This window comes from Rana temporaria, chromosome 4 (genome assembly GCF_905171775.1).
Source record: "Rana temporaria chromosome 4, aRanTem1.1, whole genome shotgun sequence".
Classification (NCBI taxonomy): Eukaryota; Metazoa; Chordata; class Amphibia; order Anura; family Ranidae; genus Rana; species Rana temporaria.
The window spans coordinates 391687254-391707645 of record NC_053492.1 but is presented as its reverse complement, the minus strand read 5'-3'; the positions used below and the strand labels follow the sequence as shown (position 1 = coordinate 391707645).

The window sequence follows — 20392 nt, the reverse complement described above, 5'->3', positions numbered from 1 at the left end:
TAGGCCAGAAAAGCCCCTACCATGCACCTCTCTGATTTACTTTTATTGTGTCACCAGAGGCCCAACATCTCCGACCTCAGAGCTAATTCCCCAGTCCAACGAGAGGGCCTAAGTAGCTCTAAAAAATCACTCTTATTGGACAGTGTAATAACAGTGGGGCTTATTCCTGAAGGTCCCCTAATAAACTGAAATAAAGACCCAAGGAGTATAGAGAAAAGGCTTTTCTGGCTAATAAAAATAGTGGGCCTTTAGTGGTGCCTGCTCTTAAAAATGACGTTTACTTTTAAACATTTAAAACTCAGAAGTCTAAAATAAACTCAGAAGTCTAAAATATTACAAACATGGTGGCTGATGGCTCACGCTCGCCAGGATCCTGAACGGGAGTCCAAAGTTGGCCATCAGATGATGGAAGCAGGGCTCTCAGTTAGCTCTTTGATCAATAAAGTTTTGTAGAAATAAAAAAAGAAGTCTAAAATAGGAACTATCCAACAGAAACCAATCACAATAAAATTTGCATTGCCCAACTGTCAATCTGAGGCCGGACCGTTTTCAGCGGACATGTCCGATCGGAGATTTCTGTCTGATGGTTGTACACACCATCAGACAGAAATTAGAGACAATCCGCGCGGACAGACAGCGCGGTGACGTGTCTGCGCCGTCGCCGCGACGATGTACGCGACGCTGAAAGGTCAATGCTTCCACGCATGCGTCAAAGTCATGCGTCGAGGGATGGGGGCCGGTCGGACATGTACGGTGAGTCTGTACAGACGACCGAACATGTCCGACGGACAGGATTCCAGCGGGCATGTTTCTTAGCATGCTAAGAAACATTTGTACGCTCGAAAACGGTTGGGTGGACAAATGTCCGCTGGAAACCTGTCCGCTCGGCTGTACAGACTGTCCGCTCGGCTGTACAGACGAAACCTGTCCGCTCGGCTGTACAGACGACCGAACATGTCTGCTGAAACTGGTCCGCGGACCAGTTTCAGCAGACATGTTCGGTCGTGTGTACGGGGCCTAATTGTCAGGAACTTTAAGATCTCAAGTGCTTTGATAAGCTAAGCAGGCCATAGATGCATCGACACTAAAGCAGGGACCAGTCAATATCCTAACAATCTATGGGCAGGCTGGTTGTACCCAAGTCGATCTATTGACTATTTTTTTTCTTAGCGCCCGTGGTGGAGGGAAAGAAAATCGAATCATCTAGGCTACAGAATCAGCCCATGCAGCACAATACCTGTGTGAGAAGTCTCCAGTGGAAGCTTTTACTCTTGGGAAGCATACTAATTCCCCTGTGTTTTTGCAGTTTTCCCTCTATAATCATAAAACGTTCTGCTGGGTAAATTAGCTTTTGATTAAAGTCACTCAATATTGGGTTCTTGTATAACTCATATGACTACGACAGTCAGTAAACTCGAAGCATACACAAATATACATGGGTCAGTTACCCTACAAAGTGCAAAGTTGTATGCTGATGCTAAAGAATATTGGGATATATATATCTACCGTATATACTTAAGTATAAGCCGAGACACCTAATTTTACCACAAAAAAACTGTGAAAACTTGTTGACTTGGGTATAATGCCGCGTACAGACGGTCGTTTTTTGTGATGAAAAAAAACGACGTTTTAAAAAACGTCATTTAAAATGATCGTGTGTGGGCAAAACGTCGTTTTATGTCTTCAAAAAAACGACCAAAAAAAAATTCGAACATGCTCAAATTTTTTGTGTCGTTTTTCAAAACGTCGTTTTTTGTTTCACATAAATTGACCGTGTGTACCAAAAAACGACGTTTAAAACGACGTTTTTAAACCCGCGCATGCCCAGAAGCTAGTTATGAAGTGAGCTTCAATGGAAAAAAGTGGTGAAACGTAACCTCGCTTTGCTAGAGCATTGTGAAAAAACGATGGTGTGTAGGCAACATCGTTTTTGAAAATGATGTTTCAAAAACGTCGTTTTATTTCATGATTTAAAACATCATTTTTTTTCATCACAAAAAACGACCGTCTGTATGCGGCATAAGACTAGGGTGGGAAATGAAGAACCATATGCATCTGCAGCCTCACTGTGCCCATTTTTCAGCCTCACTGTGCCCATTTTGCAGCCTCACTGTGCCTATTTGCAGCTTCACTGTGCCCATTTTCAGCTTCACTGTGCCCATCTGCATGCCTCACTGTGCCTGATCTCCCGCTGTGTCGTGCAGTCTTAACTGCAGTCGCCGGCAGTCCAGTATAACAAAGCCCCGCCTCCTCCTCGTCCATGATAGACTGAACACTGATTCAGTTTCCATCTTTCATGGACGAGGACGAGGAAGAGGTGGGGCTTTGTTACACTGGACGGCCGCCGGCTGACTGCATGACACAGCGGGAGACTCGAGTATTAAAACCGAGGGGGGCTTTTTCAGCACAAAAAAAGTGATGGAAAACTTGGCTTATACAGTATATATATATTATTTTATTTTTTTCGAAGACATATAATATGGTATATGTTACCCACTGTACACTACCATATACAGTAAACAAATTACTTATTTCTCCCTTATTATCTTGCTTATAAGCAGAACTTTGGCTGATACATTTAGTCCCCAGTGTTTTGTGGCCTTTGAATGTGATAGTTCGCATAACACACCCATGGAGACTGTAACAAGATGCTACACAAAGACTTTCTCAGTCCAAACCAACCCCTCCCCAGAGGTGCTGAATTATATCCATAAAGTGTTCTTGAAGTCACCTGACCCCTCCCCCAAGGTACATGTGCACATGTCTATGCACTGCAAAAATTCAGAGTACTATACAACATACCATACAGGATTTGTCCAGAATATTTGAAAAGGGTGCTAATCATACTGATTCCAATTCCGTCGTTTTCACCATGTCCTTTAGACGGCCGAACGTTGCACATGAAATACTAACATAATTCAAGGTTATATCAGAAGTTAGCAAGCTTGTCATGTCTCACTCATTTCAAATGAGTTGCATTCACTGGAGAGTACCCACACTCATTTTCTACTTCAATAGTCTCATTCACTTCAAGGCACAGCCCTACTTTACCAAAACTGCCTTTTCCCGCATTTTCATCCTGATCACATGTATGTTTCTCTTTTAGGAAAATAATAGATTTATCATTACTCTACATTATAAAAAAAAAAAGGAAAACAATGCACCTAATTGCCACAGCAACCAAACAGGTCTCCTTTCATTAATTTCTGCATGCAAAATGAAGCCAGTGTCTGATTTAAAAGGGAAGGACACAAAGCACGCTTGCCAATTGTCCTTGGGTTTGTAGTGACTGCACCCATCTTAAAAGATTTGTCCTTGGAAGGTTTTTGCTTGATTTTTATTAAACACTTACAAAGACAACCTTCTATAGCTGATGGAAGGGTTATCTATCTGTGAAGCTGCAGTAGAACTAATATTCCCAGAAAATAATATTAGCTGCCTATGGCAATCTGGGACCTCTAGTGCATCAAAAGCTACAAACTTTTAGTAAAATTGCTGCAAGGGTACTGAAGGTATTACCACTTTTCAGACTTCACCCGTCAGTATTATTTTGTGCAGAAGAAATGGGAAGAAACTGTTTGTTTTGGGTAGAAAGACCAATATATCAGTTCAGGGGGACTGCCAGTTCGGGAGAAAACAGTGATTGGAATAGTCAGTGTACCGCTAATATTAATTCTTATAAATATAAAGAATTGGTAAAGCGCAAGCGGTTTGCGAAGCACATTGCAAAATACTGTAAGAGACAGTGGAGTTGATTTACTAAAACTGGAGAGTACTAAATCTGGTGCAGCTGTGCATGGTAGCCAATCAGCTTCTAACTTCATCTTGTTCTATTAAAGCGGGAGTTCACCCTAAAAATAATTTTTACCCGTAGATGGATGCTCATTTTGTCTAGGGGAATCGGCTAGTTGTTTTAAAATCCGAGCAGTTCTTACCGTTGTAGAGAGCGATCTTCTCCGTCGCTTCCGGGTATGGGTCTTCGGGAGCAGGTGTTCCTTCTTGATTGACAGTCTTCCGAGAGGCTTCCGACGGTCGCATCCATCGCGTCACGAGTAGCCGAAAGAAGCCGAACGACGGTGCGGCTCTATACTGCGCCTGCGCACCGACGTTCGGCTTCTTTCGGAAAATCGTGACGCGATGGATGCGACCGTCGGAAGCCTCTCGGAAGACTGTCAATCAACATAGGAACGCCCAGTCCATACCCAGAAGCGGCGGAGAAGATGCATCTCGAAAACGGTAAGTACAGCTTCAATTAAAAAAAAAATAGCCGATTCCCCTAGACAAAATGAGCATCAATCTAAGGGTAAAAAGTTGTATGTCCGGGTGAACCCCCGCTTTAAGCTTTGACAAAAGAACCTGGAAGCTGATAGGCTTCTTTGCAGAGCTGCACCAGATTTTGCACTCTCCAGTTTTAGTAAATCAACCCCAATACATTCACAATACAGTATAATTCAGGAAAAGAACGAGGGGAGGGCCCAGTTTTTGACAGCTTACAATCAACTTTGCTCTGATATGCTGCTTGGCCAGTCCATACATCCAAATACCCTTTACTGTCCATGGGCAACTTAACACTGCTACTGGTACTTACAATTTGACATTTTAAATCAATCTATATGTTGTACTTGGTGGAAAAAAAATTGTGCAAAGAAGTGAAGAAAAAATTTCAGTTTACCCCAATGGTTGTTAAGCAGTAAAAGTTGATCCAGAAAGCATCTCAGCCTGTCCACTAATAGGTTCTAATACTTCTTTCTCCAACAGCTAATTAACATGTTCCCTGTTAGACTGACAATGCTGTGCAATGTAGAACAGCCCAACTGGCTGCTAGCAGATGCCATTCCTTTCCAATCCCTTCTGCATAGCAGATTACAAAAACCTGATTAAAAGCAAATTCAGCCACCAAATCCAATGCATATATTATTTACAAGAATACATATATTTTTTAGAGTGTATTCTACCTGGAGTTCAGTTTTGAGTAACATATGTGGTATTTCACTGTATTCACATGTATAATTTTGTTCCAAAAAATAATATAATCATCTGAGCATCTCCCTTATATATGTACTTTATACTAAGTGTGTGTGTATATATATATATATATACATATATATATATATATATATATTGTATATATATATATATATATATATATATATATATATATATATATATATATATTTTTGTGACTGTGTGTTCAGAACATACATTTAAAAGGAAGTTACTCAGATGATTATATTCTTTTTTTGAAAAAATAAATAAAAAAATTATATACATAAATATATATATCTATATATATATATATATATATATATATATATATATATATATATATATAAGAATATAGTCGTCTGAGCCATTTCCTTATATGCACACATTCTGTACATTAAGAACACACAGTCAGAAATAAAAAAAATAATATATACAGCATATATATATTATATATATTGTATATATGTTTTTTTCTGTGTCTGTGTGTTCAGAACATACATATAAAAGGAAGTTGCTCAGATGATTATATTCTTTTCTTGAAAAATAAAATAAAAAAATGATATATAGATCTATATATATATATTATAAATAAATATTATATATATATATATATATTATAAATAAATATTATATATATATATATATATATATATATATATATATATATATATATATATAAAATAATAATAATAAAAAAAATATAAATAAATATATATATATATATATATATATATATATATATATATATATATAAAATGATATATAGATCTTTATATATATTATAAATAAATATATATATAAAATAATAATAATAAAAAGAATATAGTCGTCTGAGCAATTTCCTTATATGCACACGTTCTGTACATTAAGAACACACAGTCAGAAATAAAAAATAAATATATACAGCATATATATATATATATATATATATATATATATATATATATATATATATATTGTATATATGTTTTTGTTTTTTTCTGTGACTGTGTGTTCAGAACATACATATAAAAGGAAGTTGCTCAGATGATTATATTATTTTTTTGAAAAAAAAAATGAAAAAATTATATATATATATATATATATATATATATACATATATACAGTATATATATATATATATATATATATATATATATATATATATAGAGAGAGAGAGAGAGAGAGAGAGAGAGAGAGAGAGAGAGGGAGCTATAAATAAATATATATATAAAATAATAATAATAAAAAAGAATATAGTCGTCTGAGCAATTTCCTTATATGCACACGTTCTGTACATTAAGAACACACAGAAATAAAAAAATAAATATATACAGTGTGTATATATATATATATATATATATATACACACAAACATTATAAATGTTTATAAATGTCTATAGTATTTGTTATCAGAAAAGCTGCAGGAGCTGAGACTGACTGAAGGTGGCGCTGTAGAACCTCCCAGCTTATCGAAGCTGCAAGTGTTGAAATGGTCTGTGTGTTCCAACAGAAAACAGGTAGCAGCAGCCTTCAAAAGATTGGACCTCAGTCGACTTCAATTGCTGCAGTGTCCTTGCTGTGTTTGATCAGTCAGTGTTATTCCTGACGATATCGAGGGAAATTAGGTGATGTTTTTAAAAGAAAAAAAATAAAATACTTGGATGGCTGACAGCAGTTTGTGTTGCAATACTGGCTGAAAGAGTTATCTTTGCTGTATAAATATTTGTAGAGACACTTATCAAAAGCAGCTATCGTATATCAGGCCCCTTTTTAGCTGAATGGAAAGGATAATGATATTACTATAGTCTTGAACTCAAACACAATTATGCAAACACAAATGCACTTGTTAAGTGACAAAAACAAATAGCCGTGGTTTATGTAAGTAATGCAACTATTACGAGGGAGACAAAGAGAATAAAAATACTTGTAGATGCATATGAATAGATTATGCTGCTCCCATGACAGATCTGATGATCTACTGAAATAATAAAAATCGACTGATCGTTTAACTCTCTACAACACATCTTGGATCTTGTCTTAAAAACATAAAAAAAAAAAAAAACATACAGCAGGATAGCCCTCAGCTAAACTCCAAAAGAACGCACTGCGACTCAGTCTAACCCAGCCTTTCTCAACCATTATAAAACTGAAGAACCCTGGAAATAAATTCCACATCTAAACCCTTGGTAACTACTTTATCTAGTGTACACGGTACACCAGCCATTCTCAACCAGAGGTTGCTTAAAGGGGTTGTAAAGGTAAAAAAAAAAATCCCTAAATAGCTTCCTTTACCTTAGTGCAGTCCTCCTTCACTTACCTCATCATTCCATTTTGCTTTTAAATGTCCCTATTTCTTCTGAGAAATCCTTCACTTCCTGTTCTTCTGTCTGTAACTACACACAGTAATGCAAGGCTTTCTCCCTGGTGTGGAGTGTCGTGCTCGCCCCCTCCCTTGGGCTACAGGAGAGTCAGGACGCCCACTAACACACAGCTCCTTTCTCTATCTGCAAAGTAGAGAGCGTCCTGACCCTCCTGCTCACCCCCTCAAGAGGCTTTCTCCACACCAGGGGAAAGCCTTGCATTACTGTGTGTAGTTACAAACAGAAGAAGAACAGGAAGTGAGGATTTCTCAGAAGAAATAAGTACATTTAAAAGCAAAATGGAAGGATACAGTAAGTGAAGGAGGACTGCACTAAGGTAAAGGAAGCTATTTAGGGAAAACATGTTTTACCTTTAAAACCCCTTTAATGTTCCTAGAGCTGTGGTTGACTGACCAACCGATGGTGCCTGTATAGTTCGGGGTCCAAACACACTGGGCAAAGCCAGAAGCTTGTTAAGTCAAGCTTTAATGCTTCCTTTCCTCCTTACTACATGATCTAGGTGCTCACCTCTTCTATCCAATGCTCCAGGTAGCGGCCAGGCCATTGCTGACCCCACATATAATGCAGGGTTATGGGTCCTGCATTGTACCTGATGATGCCAGAGTGTACCTGCTGGCTGGGGGGTCTTGCAGAAGAGGCTTTGGGTGACCAGTTGCATAGTGTGGAGGAAGTCTACCAAAGCAAGAAATAAGGTAAGCATTACAGCTTAATAATCTACCACTAGATCTAACGGGCATTTAACCCCTGGAATTGGGGTAAGAAGGGGGGTGCATTGCAAGTATATTTTTTCAGTTTTAAATAACTAAAAAAAGCCCTGCATAGAAGCTGACAGGAGGTATTACCACTTTTCAGACTTGACCTGTCAGTTTTATTTTGTGCAGAAGAAATGGTAAGGAACTGCTTGTTTTGGGTAGAAATGCCTATATATCAGTTCAGGGGGGCTGCCAGGAGAAAACAGTGATTCTTCCACCCTAAACTCGCTCATCTGTGTCTTTATGGACCTTGTTTGTTCACTGGAACAGGAAGAGGCCATATCCAAACTGTTCCCACAAAGTTGGGAGCATGAAATTATCCAAAATGTCTGCTCACCCCTTAAGCGTTCCCTTCACTGGACCTAGGTGGTCAAGCTCAATCCTTGAAAAACAACCCCACACCATAATCCCCCCTCCACCAAATTATTTGGACCGGTGCACAAAGCAAGGTCCAAAAAAGACATGGATAAGCAAGTTTGGTCCTGACCCCGATAGAACACATTTGGGATGGATTAGAGTGCAGACTACGAGCCAGGCCTTCTAGTCCACATCAGTGCCTCCCCAACACAAAAATGTTGCTTCTGGAAGAATGGTCAAACATTCCCATAGACACACTCCTAAACCTTGTGGACAACCTTCCCAGAAGAGTTGAAGCTTTTATATGTGCAAAGGGTGGGCCAACTCAATATTGAACCCTACAGACTAAGACTGGGATGCCGTTAAAGTTCATGGGGCAGATCCACAAAGAAATTACGCCGGTGTATCTATGACGTATGCTGCAACAGATACTCTACGCCGCCATAACTTACGGCGCGGATTCGTTGTGGATTCAAACAAAACAAAAGTAAGTTACAGCGGCGTAGCGTATCTTAGATACGCTGCGCCCGGTGCAGATGTATGTGGATCTGGCCCCATGTGCGTGTAAAGGCAGGTGTCCCAATACTTTTGGTAATATAGTGTATATGCCAACAATCAAATCTCTAGCTGGAACGGCTAGACTGTTAAAAGCTGGTCTTCCCAGTTGACTGCTATGGATTGTTGTAGGTCACTTCCCCTTTGACTGGGTTATTGTGTTTAATACAGAAGAGAATAGAAAGATAACCTAGAACTAAATATAATACTTTTAATTTTTATAGAAGTCAATACATCCACAATAATGTAGGGAGACAGAAAGATGCAACATGGTACAAAATGTACATATCGTTTATCCTATTCGCGCCGATCATTGAATGTGCATACGGTATGTATAATTACAAGGGAACAAATGAAGGTAGAAGACAGAGAAATCAGCATAACTAAAGAAAGCCATGAACTCGTGTACTGATGGGCAAGGATATGGTTGGTAATTGTAGAAGTAGGGGACTTTGAGAACACGTACAATAAAAATTTCAACATGCTCAATAAACAAAAAGCCGGACTGCCACGTTTTTAGATAAAGCTGGACTTTTCATGTGAACACTTTCTGGTCACCAACTGTATTCACTCTATGGTGGTGTATTTTTTTTTCCTTTTTACTGCTATTAAAAATGGTTTAATGCAATAATGTTGTTCCAGTGTTTGAAGTCCTTTTTACAGCTGTTGAAAAGTCAGTTATTAACACTGATATAAGAAAGACAGAGTTCGGATTATTATGTTCACTTTTATGACGGTCACATACTTTTTATTGCACTTGAATAACGAGCATAATGCAAAAACTGATTGTTAACCATTAATCTGGGGTCAGAAACTATCCTCCACCTTGTCAAGCCAATAAACGGAAAAAAAATTTAAAATGTGCAGGTGCACTTTTAATGGGTGATAAGACTTCTATGTTTGAGACAATATAAAAGGCTTTGTCCTGATCTAAAGGAAGTCATTACAATTACAGATCATGCTCTGTCATTGACCTTAGTTAAAGCCCAGCTTCAGCCAAAACGTTCTTTTTGTGAGTTTTTAAAGGGGTTTTCCACCTTTTTTTTAAGTTTATTAAAAGTCAGCAGCTACAAAAAGTGTAGCTGCTGGCTTTTAATAAACTGACACTTACCTGCTCCACGGCTCCAGCGACGCGCCGGCCGGGGCTCTGCTCCTCGCCCCCCCTCGCCGGCCGGCGTCTTCATTCTTAGTGTGGGCACCCGGCAGTGACAGCTTTCGGCTTCACGGCCGGGCACCCACTGCGCATGCGCGAGCAGCAGTGCGCATGCGCGAGCGGCGCGGTGCCGTCCGGTCGGACAGGCGCTCGCCTACAGGGAGCGACTGCACTCCCAAGTGAACTTTCGGTGCAATTTCAAGTGCACTTTGCACTTGTAGTTTGCACTTGTAGTTTAAAGTGGATTTGGCTTTCATAAATAACCCCCATTGACTCTCTCAAGGAAACCTGTGGTAGTGAAGTGTGGAGGTTGCTGAGATCTTTAAAAAAATATTAGTTGCCTGACTGTCATGTTGATCCAAATGGTTTCAATGTCTGAGCCACTGACTTGTAAGCAGCACGCAGATTGAGATTGCTGACTTTCCAACCTGTATGCTTGTTAGTGGGTTGTGACTTCAATGAGGAGTGTTGTCATCAATGCCTAAAGCCTCGTACACACGATCCAACTTTATGGCCATAATTGTCTGAGGGACATGTTGTGTCGGATAATCTGACCGTGTGTATGCTCCATCAGACAATTATTGACTGAATTAATGACAACAAAAGTTGGCTGTTCATGCTCACCAACTGTTGGGCAATAAATCTGTTAGATCGGTTTATCCTTCCAACTAAAATCCAAAGTACAAACACGCATGCTTGGAACCAATGTTAAACATGAGACAACAATAGCAGGAGTTGCCCAAAGGGTGGCGGTAAAGAGCTGAAAAACCACAAGATTTAGTGAATGTTGGCTGAAAATGTTGTGCCGTGTGTATGCAGAACAAGTTCACGGCCAACACCCTTCAGGCCTCATACACACGACCGAGTTTCTCGGCAAAAACCAGCAAGTAAATTGCTGGGATTTTTTTTTTTGCAGAGGAAACCAGTCGTGTGTACATTTTTCGACGAGGAAACTGTCGAGGATCCCGTCAAGCCAAAAAGAGAGCATGTCTTCTTTTTCCTCGACGGGAATGGAGAAACTTGCCTTGTCGAGTTCCTCGACAGCCTAACAAGGAACTCGACGAGGAAAATTATGTGTTTCGCCCGTCGAGTTCCTCGGTCGTGTGTACGAGGCTTCAGACCACAATCCACGGAAAAGTTGGTTGGAAGTCCGATCGTGTGTATGAGGCTTAAGTGAACAGGGCAGAAAGAGGTGTGCTGCCATTTTCAGTTGAGGGGGTATTCCTCAACTGAAAAGTTGGTTGGAAGTCCGATCGTGTGTATGAGGCTTAAGTGAACAGGGCATAAAGAGGTGTGCTGCCATTTTCAGTTGAGGGGGTATTCCTCTTTCTCTAAAACAATGAAAACAGCTCCTGCATTTATTGTGCCCAAAGCCCTGCCTATCAAATGTCTAATTCATTGATTAATCTTAATTAATCTCAAATTACAACCGAGACAAAGTCCTCTGCTGACAAGACAGAAGAAGGATTTCACCTTGCCTCTTGGCCTCTTAGCTGCTTCCTGCTGACATGTGAAGTATGTGCAATTTGTAAAAAGGGGAACTGACAAGAAATATCAGTTTTCTAAGGGAACAAGGACAAGTCTCTTTATATTTATTAAGGAAACCAACAACGTGTAAAGCCGGTGACAACACAGCAAGCTGGAACCACCTTTCACTGTTGCAATTACTCTAAACTGATGCAAATCGGGTTGCTATAGGTAATTGCCCGGAAGTGCTTTCCCAATTGCTGCGGTTGTTCATTGGCCGAGCAAGCCTGGAACAACAAATAAAAACCTTTGAAATTATCCTTAAAATAAATCTTCTTGTACCTGCAAACAGCAGGCTTTTGGTAAACTCATATCCTTTTATCCTATGCCTTCCTTTTACTGGCAAAAGGAGACAAAAGACATGCTATAAATATCCCAGTGGGTAAGTCCTATGTGAATTCCCCATCACAGTGTAGATTTATTTTAGGACGTCGGCTTTCAAGCTGAGGACTTGCACAATTAGTTGATTCATAATAGAAACAAAATATCTGCAGACAAACTGTATGACTGTAATTCGGAAGGATGTTTAATCTGGCTCTTCTGTTAGCTGCTAAAATCACATTGCAGGATTGATGACAGTGGCTTCCTAAATAAAAACAATGCACACCCTGACCTGCATTCAGTAGGCCAGCTTTTCCCTTGTAATCTGCCCAATGTTCTAATCAGGTATTTTAGGAGCATGCACTGAATACATGTATTGTTATGTACACTTGAATTCTTGTCTCTACCACTGAATGTCCAGAACCAGTAACCTCACAGCAATGTCAACCCTAGTACGCTGATACTCATTAAAGCAGCATTTCTCAAACTTTTTATCCTAAAGAAAGACTTGAAATGGTTTTCAGATCTCAAGGAACCCCTGCAAAATATAAATTCATTGGAGGATCTATGGGAAAAAAATTCCTTGACATTGAAGGTCATGGAAGAATGCCCAACTTACCATGGTGGTCATAGTGCAACTTGTGCAGACAGCTTAAAAAATCATTTGTGTCATGCCGATGGCTCTGCCAGGTGGAGTTGGACCAGGAAATATGCAGGCAACATCAGATGAAGGCCTCTTGAGCCCCTTAGGGAAAGAGAGCCTTGACTGATGGTGGCATGGCCAGGTACAGGACAAGGTGGCTGAGTGGTCACCAAGGATTGGTTGTTAGGGGGGATGGGCCGGGCCTGAGCGCAAAAAAAGGATTGCCCCAGGGAATTCTGGGTCTTTCAAGGAACGCATTTGGAAGAGCTGCCCACCCTCCTGCCCCTTTTTCTATGGTATGTCACAACTTGCTGCGTTTTTTTGGCCTTGCCAGCATAAAATGTCTGTAATGGGCTATGCCCTTGATGGAAATCGGAAGTAGGCGTCCTGTCCAGCACTTATGGTAAGGACAGGCCCCCTTTTGGAACTGTGACTGGAACTGGTTGAAAAGTGTTCACATGTTATGTTTGGATTTAATAAAGCTGTGGCCTTGCCCTTTCCAACCCAATGGTTGTAAGTATGTTTGTTTAATAGGGTGAGGGGCAAAGGGGAAGGTTTTCTATACATCTATGTTACAGTTAATTGTACCTGGGCTCATTGCGCCTCAGCAGTCATGGCATGTCAACTAGCCACAACTCAAGGAACTCCTAGCAAGCTCTGGAGCAACCATGGTTGAGAATGGCTGCTTTAAATTAAAACACAGATTTGTGGTATAAGCAGAGCTATATTTACCATAATGGCACATGTTGGCCAAAACAAAAGGCAGTGGGGTTAGAGGGGGCAGCGCCAAGTCTGTAAAAATAACTGGTGTTTTCCTTATTTTGGTTATTTCTGTGCTTTTGTGGCCAATTTCAGCAAGAAAACTAGAAGTTAATAGAGACACTGGAAACATTGACAGGAATTAGAAGACTCGCAACTGTTTAAGAAAGTAAAACCAAATCTACTTTTTTGTTTCAGTCTCACATACCTCACATTGCCTCTAATACCTCATTCTACCAATGTGCTTTGTACAAATAATCATGGCACAAGGGGTGGAGCTTGTAAAAAAGGGCATTATCAATAAGGTCTGCCTAGATCAGCATGATGTCTAAATACAGCAATGGTTATAAGCCTAGATAACATCAGGCCTCCAGGTGAACTTGGTATGCATACACACGGCAGAACTTTTTCAGCCAACGATCACATGGTTTTTCATCTCTTTACCGACCCCTTCTGCTATTGTTGTCTGATGTTTAGCATTGGTTCGGAGCATGCGTGTTTGTACTTTGGACTTTAGACGGATGGACTTGTGTACTCTCGATCGGATGATCCTCCATCGAACATTTGTTGTCGGAAAGTTTAAGAGCATGCACAGCGAACATTTGTCTGTTGAAAAACTGACAATTGTCCGATGGAGCATACAGACGGTCGGATAGTCCGCTAAAACACGTCCGCCGGACCGTTGTTGTCGGAAAGTAAGATCGTGTGTATGGGCCTTAAGTCTGTTTTCCTGATGCAGCAATGACAGGGGTTGCCCACTCTCTTTATTGAATTGTTCATTAACTTTGAATTAATAAAAACTGGATATGGAGAGAACCAGGTATGGTAGTGAATTGACAGTTTAAGATATGGTAACATAATTATGATTGGGAGATCACTAGTACTCATTTAAGACCTCGCCGATACCAATTACCGATACCTATTTCAGTGCGAAGTCAGGTATGATTTTCAGTCCGGTTCAGGTGCGATTTCCAGTGTCATACACTTAAAAAATTTGCACCTTAAACTCCGAATGCAATTGCACCGATCTTTTTTTACAAATCAGACTGAAATCAGCCCCGCACATATGTGAACCTGGACTTGAAGGTATCTGTCTAGTATTGGAGGATTTGCACTAGTACAAGTAATCGTGAAAATACTTAGCATTGGCACCGATACTGAGTACAGTCTGAGTACAGACTCCTATTCACTTAAATTATCCAGTCATGTGAAATCAAATTCCAGTTCACCAATCATGAAAAAGTAAACAGGAATTTGTTTTTCACGTTTTTGGATAAAGTGAATATTCACGCAATGTATTGCATTGAGATTCCCAACTCCATTAGTAGGTCCCCCTTTGTTATGGATACAGGTTAGAATTAGAAAGAGAGTGACCGATCAGTTAGTATGAGGTGCCACAACTCCTCTATCATACACCTTAACACATATCGCACTTTAAAAAAGCACATTCCTTCTCACATGTCCCATTACTAGTAAAGGCTGGACACAATAGCCATAATTTAAACAGTGATTCCCGCACACCTACATAAGTTTTCTTTTCCCAATGTTCCAGAGATATGCTCATGGCGAAGACTGTTTCCTGTTATGACATGTCTTCTGTAGACACTGGAGGTTATTTATAAAAACCTCCAGACTGAGAAAAGAAAAATGGTGAAAGCTTTCAATCACATTTCCGAGCGTGAGTCTTGAATAGAACTGCAGGGGTCTGGTGGCTTCAATGCTCTCTGGTCAAGACGGTCAGTGTTTAGCTCCTATCTGTACCCCAAAGCTGTTATTTCAGCTGCAGTACCTATCTGTTTTATCTAGGCGGGAAAGGGGTAGGCAAACAAAAGACACTCTTTAAAAAAAATCTAATATCTTAAAAAAAAATCTAATAAAAGCCAGGTTGTAAAAAAAAAAGAAAAACACATACATCCCATGGCTAAAGAGATGCATCTCACCTACACATCACTGGCTTCAAAATCACTTACGGTACTATAAGTCTCAGCTTGTTCATCTCTTTCATTAGAATACTGGTGTATATTAGTGCATTGGGGTCCTAATGAAAGCAGGACTGCATCCCAAGAGACACCCTTGCTGCATATCAGATGAGATATGAAATGTGAAGGGTCTCAGTGACCGCTGTTTTCTTTTGAATGCCTCTCCTCAGGATACTGTTACAAAGGACTGGGGCCAGCAGCTTTAACGTCGGAATGCTATTCAAGGTTTAGCCTTTCCTAACTGTCAGTTACTATTATTAATGGAATCTATCATTTATTAAATCATATTTACTACTACATTAAATTCTTATAATGAAATTCCAAACATAAAATGACTGATAATCATTTACAATGGACGATAATTGATATATTAGAGTTTGTCATAACCGCACATAGGAAATGTCAATTTTTGAGTTCATTATGGTTGACTGTAGTGACGCTACTTTATAAGTGTTGAGGGGAACCTAAGTGTAAAGAGACCTAGTACTGCATTCTTCTACATCTGCAGTAGCCTTGACATAGGATGGGGACCCAAAAGAATTCACTGATCGCTCAGTCAAACTTAGGATCTCCACAACTTGAGATAGGAGCAGATTCTCTACATATCTTCTGATGAACATCATTTGAGCCCTTGCATGTAGCCAACTGTAGTATAAAGCATCATTGGGAAATGATAAGGATAAATCACTAAAATAACTAAGGAACCATCGCTGTTTTAAATTAAAACTCAGTCAGGTATCAATAGAAGGAAGCTAGAGAGCCATTGGGATTTACAGTGATTTTGCTAAAGAGTCTAAACCCACTCTGTAACGAAACATCCCACACTCCGCTTGAGTGCTTTCGTCATATATCGCTTTCTCCCAGTCTGAATATAGATATAAGATATTCCAACCACTGGCAACTACAAACAAGACAATACTCGTTTGATTGCTGAACATGGACTGTTCATTAGAACCAGAATACAAGTCTTATATACAGTTGAGGAGGAGGAGGTTCTTACCTCCTGCTCATATTACTCTAACAATCCACCTGTAACCAGAAACATAAATTAACATGAGCTACTCACTTAGGTACACCTTGCTAGTACTGGGTTGGACCCCCTTTTGCCTTCAGAACTGCCTTAATTCTTCATCGCATAGATTCAATAAGGTATTGGAAACATTCCTTAGAGATTTTGGCCAATAATAACATGCTGGCATCACGCAGTTGTTGCAGATTTGTCGGCTGCACATCCATAATGCTAATGTCCCGTTCCACAACATCCCAAAGGTGCTCTATTGGATTAAGATCTGATAGCCGTAGAGGCCATTGAAGTGAACTCATTGTCATGTTCAAGAAACCAGTTTGACATGATTTGAGCTTTGTGACATGGTACATTATCCTGCTGGAAGAAGCCATCAGAAGATGGGTACACTGTAGTCATAAGGGGATGGACATGGTCAGCAACAATACTCAGGTAGGCCATGGCGTTTAAACAATGCTCAGTTGGTACTAAGGGGCCCAAAGTGTGCCAAGAAAATATCCCTAACACCATTACACCACCATCAGCCTGAACATTTGATATGATAAGGCACGACAAATCCTTTCATGTTGTTTATGTCAAATTCTGACCCTATCTTCTAAATGTCCCAGCTGAAATCGAGACTCATCACACCAGGCAACCTTTTTCTAATCTTCTATTGTCCAATTTTGGTGAGCCTGTGCCAATTGTAGCCGTCGTAAGTCCGAATGGCCGCCGTCGTATCTATGCGCCTGATTCATAGAATCAGTTACGCATCGATTTTGCCAAGATACGAGCTACGTAAGTCTCCTACGCCGTCGTATCTTGGGGTGCAATAATTACGCTGGCCGCTAGGTGGCGCTTCCTTGATTTCCACGTCGAATATGTAAATGAGCAAGATACGCCGATTCACGAACGTACGTACGCCCGTCGCAATTAGTTACGCCGTTTACGTAAGACATACGCCGGTGTAAAGATAAAGCAGGTCTCTAGGTGGCGCAGCCCATGCAAAGTATGGATGTCGGAACAAGCGTATCTTTTTACGTCGTTTGCTTAAGTCGTACGCGAATAGGGCTGTGCATAAGTTACGTTCACGTCGCAGGCATTGAGCCGACGTATCTTTTGGCGTAAATACGACATGATACTGAGCATGCGCTCGCATGCGGCTTTTGTTCGGCCATGCATCTACATGGGGTCAAGCCTCATTTAAATACAACACGCCCCCTACCAGCCTACTTTGAATTAAGCACGCTTACGCCGGCCCATTTACGCTACGCCGCCGTAACTTAGGACGCAAGTGCTTTGTGAATACAGCACTTGCCTCTCTAAGTTGCGGCGGCGTAGCGTAAATACGATACGCTACGCCCGCGCAACGTAGAGCGGCCGTACGTGAATCTAGGCCTTATTTTATATATACACTCAGAAACTATTTCACATCTTTGCTTTGGAGTGGTAATCAAGCAAGGCGTTCTCCATCTCCAGCATAGACAGATGCAGGATAACACATGTCCTGTTCTGTGAACCTTAGAAAACAAAGGATCTTCTCTGCCTGTTAAGGGCAATGTTGTGCTGTAGACCATAGATAGACTATGCAGACTTTATAAGAGTTTCAAAACAAGCAAGGCAAAGAAAAGAAAGAAGGCCTTAGTTCAAAGTTCTCTTCTCTAGCTTGTTTTGTGGTTTTCCCAGCAGTAATAACAAGCACTAAGCGTACAGAGCCCTGTTGGGACATGCAGGTGAAATGTATGAGAGCAGCTGTCACCTCTGGGAATCACTCATCGTGCTTATAGCTGGGTGGGATTGGTTTCAGCTGGACAAACATTTTATCTGCATGAACTGATGTGCAACTTTGTGTCCTACTGAGCGGAGCAAGATCACACACTCCCTACCTCTCCTTATCTTTCTATCAACACGCCATACAGGTGGCTGTTTTTTTCTTTATTGCTGCGCCCAGACTAAGCAAACAGACTCAGAAAGGAGCCAGTGAGTGTGGGCCAACCCCATTGTGACCAGAGTGCACCAGGACATTCAGCTGCTCCAAAGGCTGCTGCCCCTTGTCCCACACAGGCACGTACACACTTTAAGCGGCATATGTCCAAACAGACACCTTGGACAGAGCTGTCCAGCATGAATGAAACAGACTAATGAGGTCTCAGAGATAAGCATAACCATTCTTTCACAATAAAGAAGGTCCAGTTAATGAGACACCCAATCCAACCATATAGTTTGTGCTCAGGTTTGGGTGGCCTTTTACAAGATTTGTATATACGCAAGAACAATCAAATTTAAAGATTCGGCACTAAAGAAAAACTAGGGTTATTTTTTTTTCTAGTTTTGAAGAAGGGAAGGTTGAAAACTTGTCAGGTTTTCATTGTTGTCTGTATCCTTGCTGGGGAAATTTGCCCCCTCTATTTTTCCCAGGGACCTTTGTACAAAGGTAGAAATGAATGGGAAAACAAAAACTATACAATTAGAAGCACAACAGGAGGCGAGGAGATAACGTTCCAATTGGGATAGCTGTTATGGTGACAACTGTCTAATGCCTCGTACACACGACCAGTCGGGAAAACTGCCATGACAGCTTTTGGCCGGGAAAACTGTCCGTGTGTATGCTCCATGGCAGTTTTCCCGACAGGAAAACCGGCGGGAAAATGAGAACATGTTTTCTTTTTTCCTGCCGGGATTCCTGGCGTTTTTTAAGCCGGCAGTTTTTCTATGGTGAAAGCCTTCGGTGGAGCATACACACGGCCGGGTTTCCCGACCAAAGCATTCATGGCAGTTTACCTCCCAGGAAAACCGGCCGTGTGTAGGGGGAAAAAGCTACCGAGCAGGTTCTCGGTTTTCCCCTTGGTTTTACCGGCGGACTTTTAACCACCGGGAAAACCGATCGTGTATACAAGGCATAAGTGGGATTATACCTTCACTTTGGAGAGATTCTCCATCACTTTCTGAAGTGTTTTCTGGACAGGAAGTGGCGATAAATGTCTATTTTTACATTAAATTTCAAATCAGACTGCACAAACTAATCAAAACTTGTTCCTATTGAAATAGGCCCATTTTCTAAAAAAAAGGGTATACATTAGCACTTTCAGCTGGCAGCACTCAGGTCATTGGTTCGAATCCCAACCACGGCACTACCAGCCTGGAGTTTGCATGTTCTCCCTCTGCCTGTATGAATTTCCTCCCACACTCCAAAGACATGCAGGTAGGTTAATTGGCTCCTGTCTAAATTGACCTTTATACGTGATAGCGTTCCAATTGGGATAGCTGTTATGGTAACAACTGTCTAAGTGGGATATACCTTCACTTTGGAGAGATTCTCTATCACTTTCTGAAGTCTTTTCTGGACAGGAAATGGCAAGAAATGTCTATTTTTACATTAAATTTCAAATCAGATTGCACAAACTAATCAAAACATGTTCCTATTGAAATAGGCCTGTTTTCTAAAACAGCTGGCAGCACTCAGGTCGTTGGTTCGAATCCCAACCATGGCACTACCAGCCTGGAGTTTGTATGTTCTCCCTGTGCCTCCCTGTGCCTCCCGGTTTCCTCCCACACTCCAAAGACATGCAGGATGGTTAATTGGCTACTGTCTAAATTGACCCTTATATGTGTATGTATGAATGTGAGTTAGGGACCTTAGATTGTAAGCTCCTTGAGGGCAAGGACTGATGTTAATGCATAATATATGTAATATATGTAAAGCGCTGCATAAATCGATGGCACTATATAAGTACCTGTAATGATTAAATAAAAAATAAAATATACATAATACAGAAGAAGACTGGGCCCAATATATACTATATGTACAAAAGAAAACATGATTATGTTGTCCATGGTAACCAGCTTCATCTCTCTTTTATTACATTGCAAGGAAGACATAACAATGGGGATCGTATAGGGTCAGGCAGCACATTCATAAGCAAATACTTTTTGTGTATGAAGCCTATGGTTATTTAACTACAGATGAGTCTTAGATATGTGGAAGAATCATAAA

At 40.6% G+C, this 20392-nt stretch overlaps 1 protein-coding gene across 8 annotated transcripts in view; it reads right to left on the bottom strand.

The window, feature by feature from the left end:
• The window catches only part of BCL11A (BAF chromatin remodeling complex subunit BCL11A), a 180930-nt gene that overhangs the window by 61287 nt on the left and 99251 nt on the right, over positions 1-20392 (bottom strand). The gene's annotated exons all lie outside the window — the stretch shown is intronic.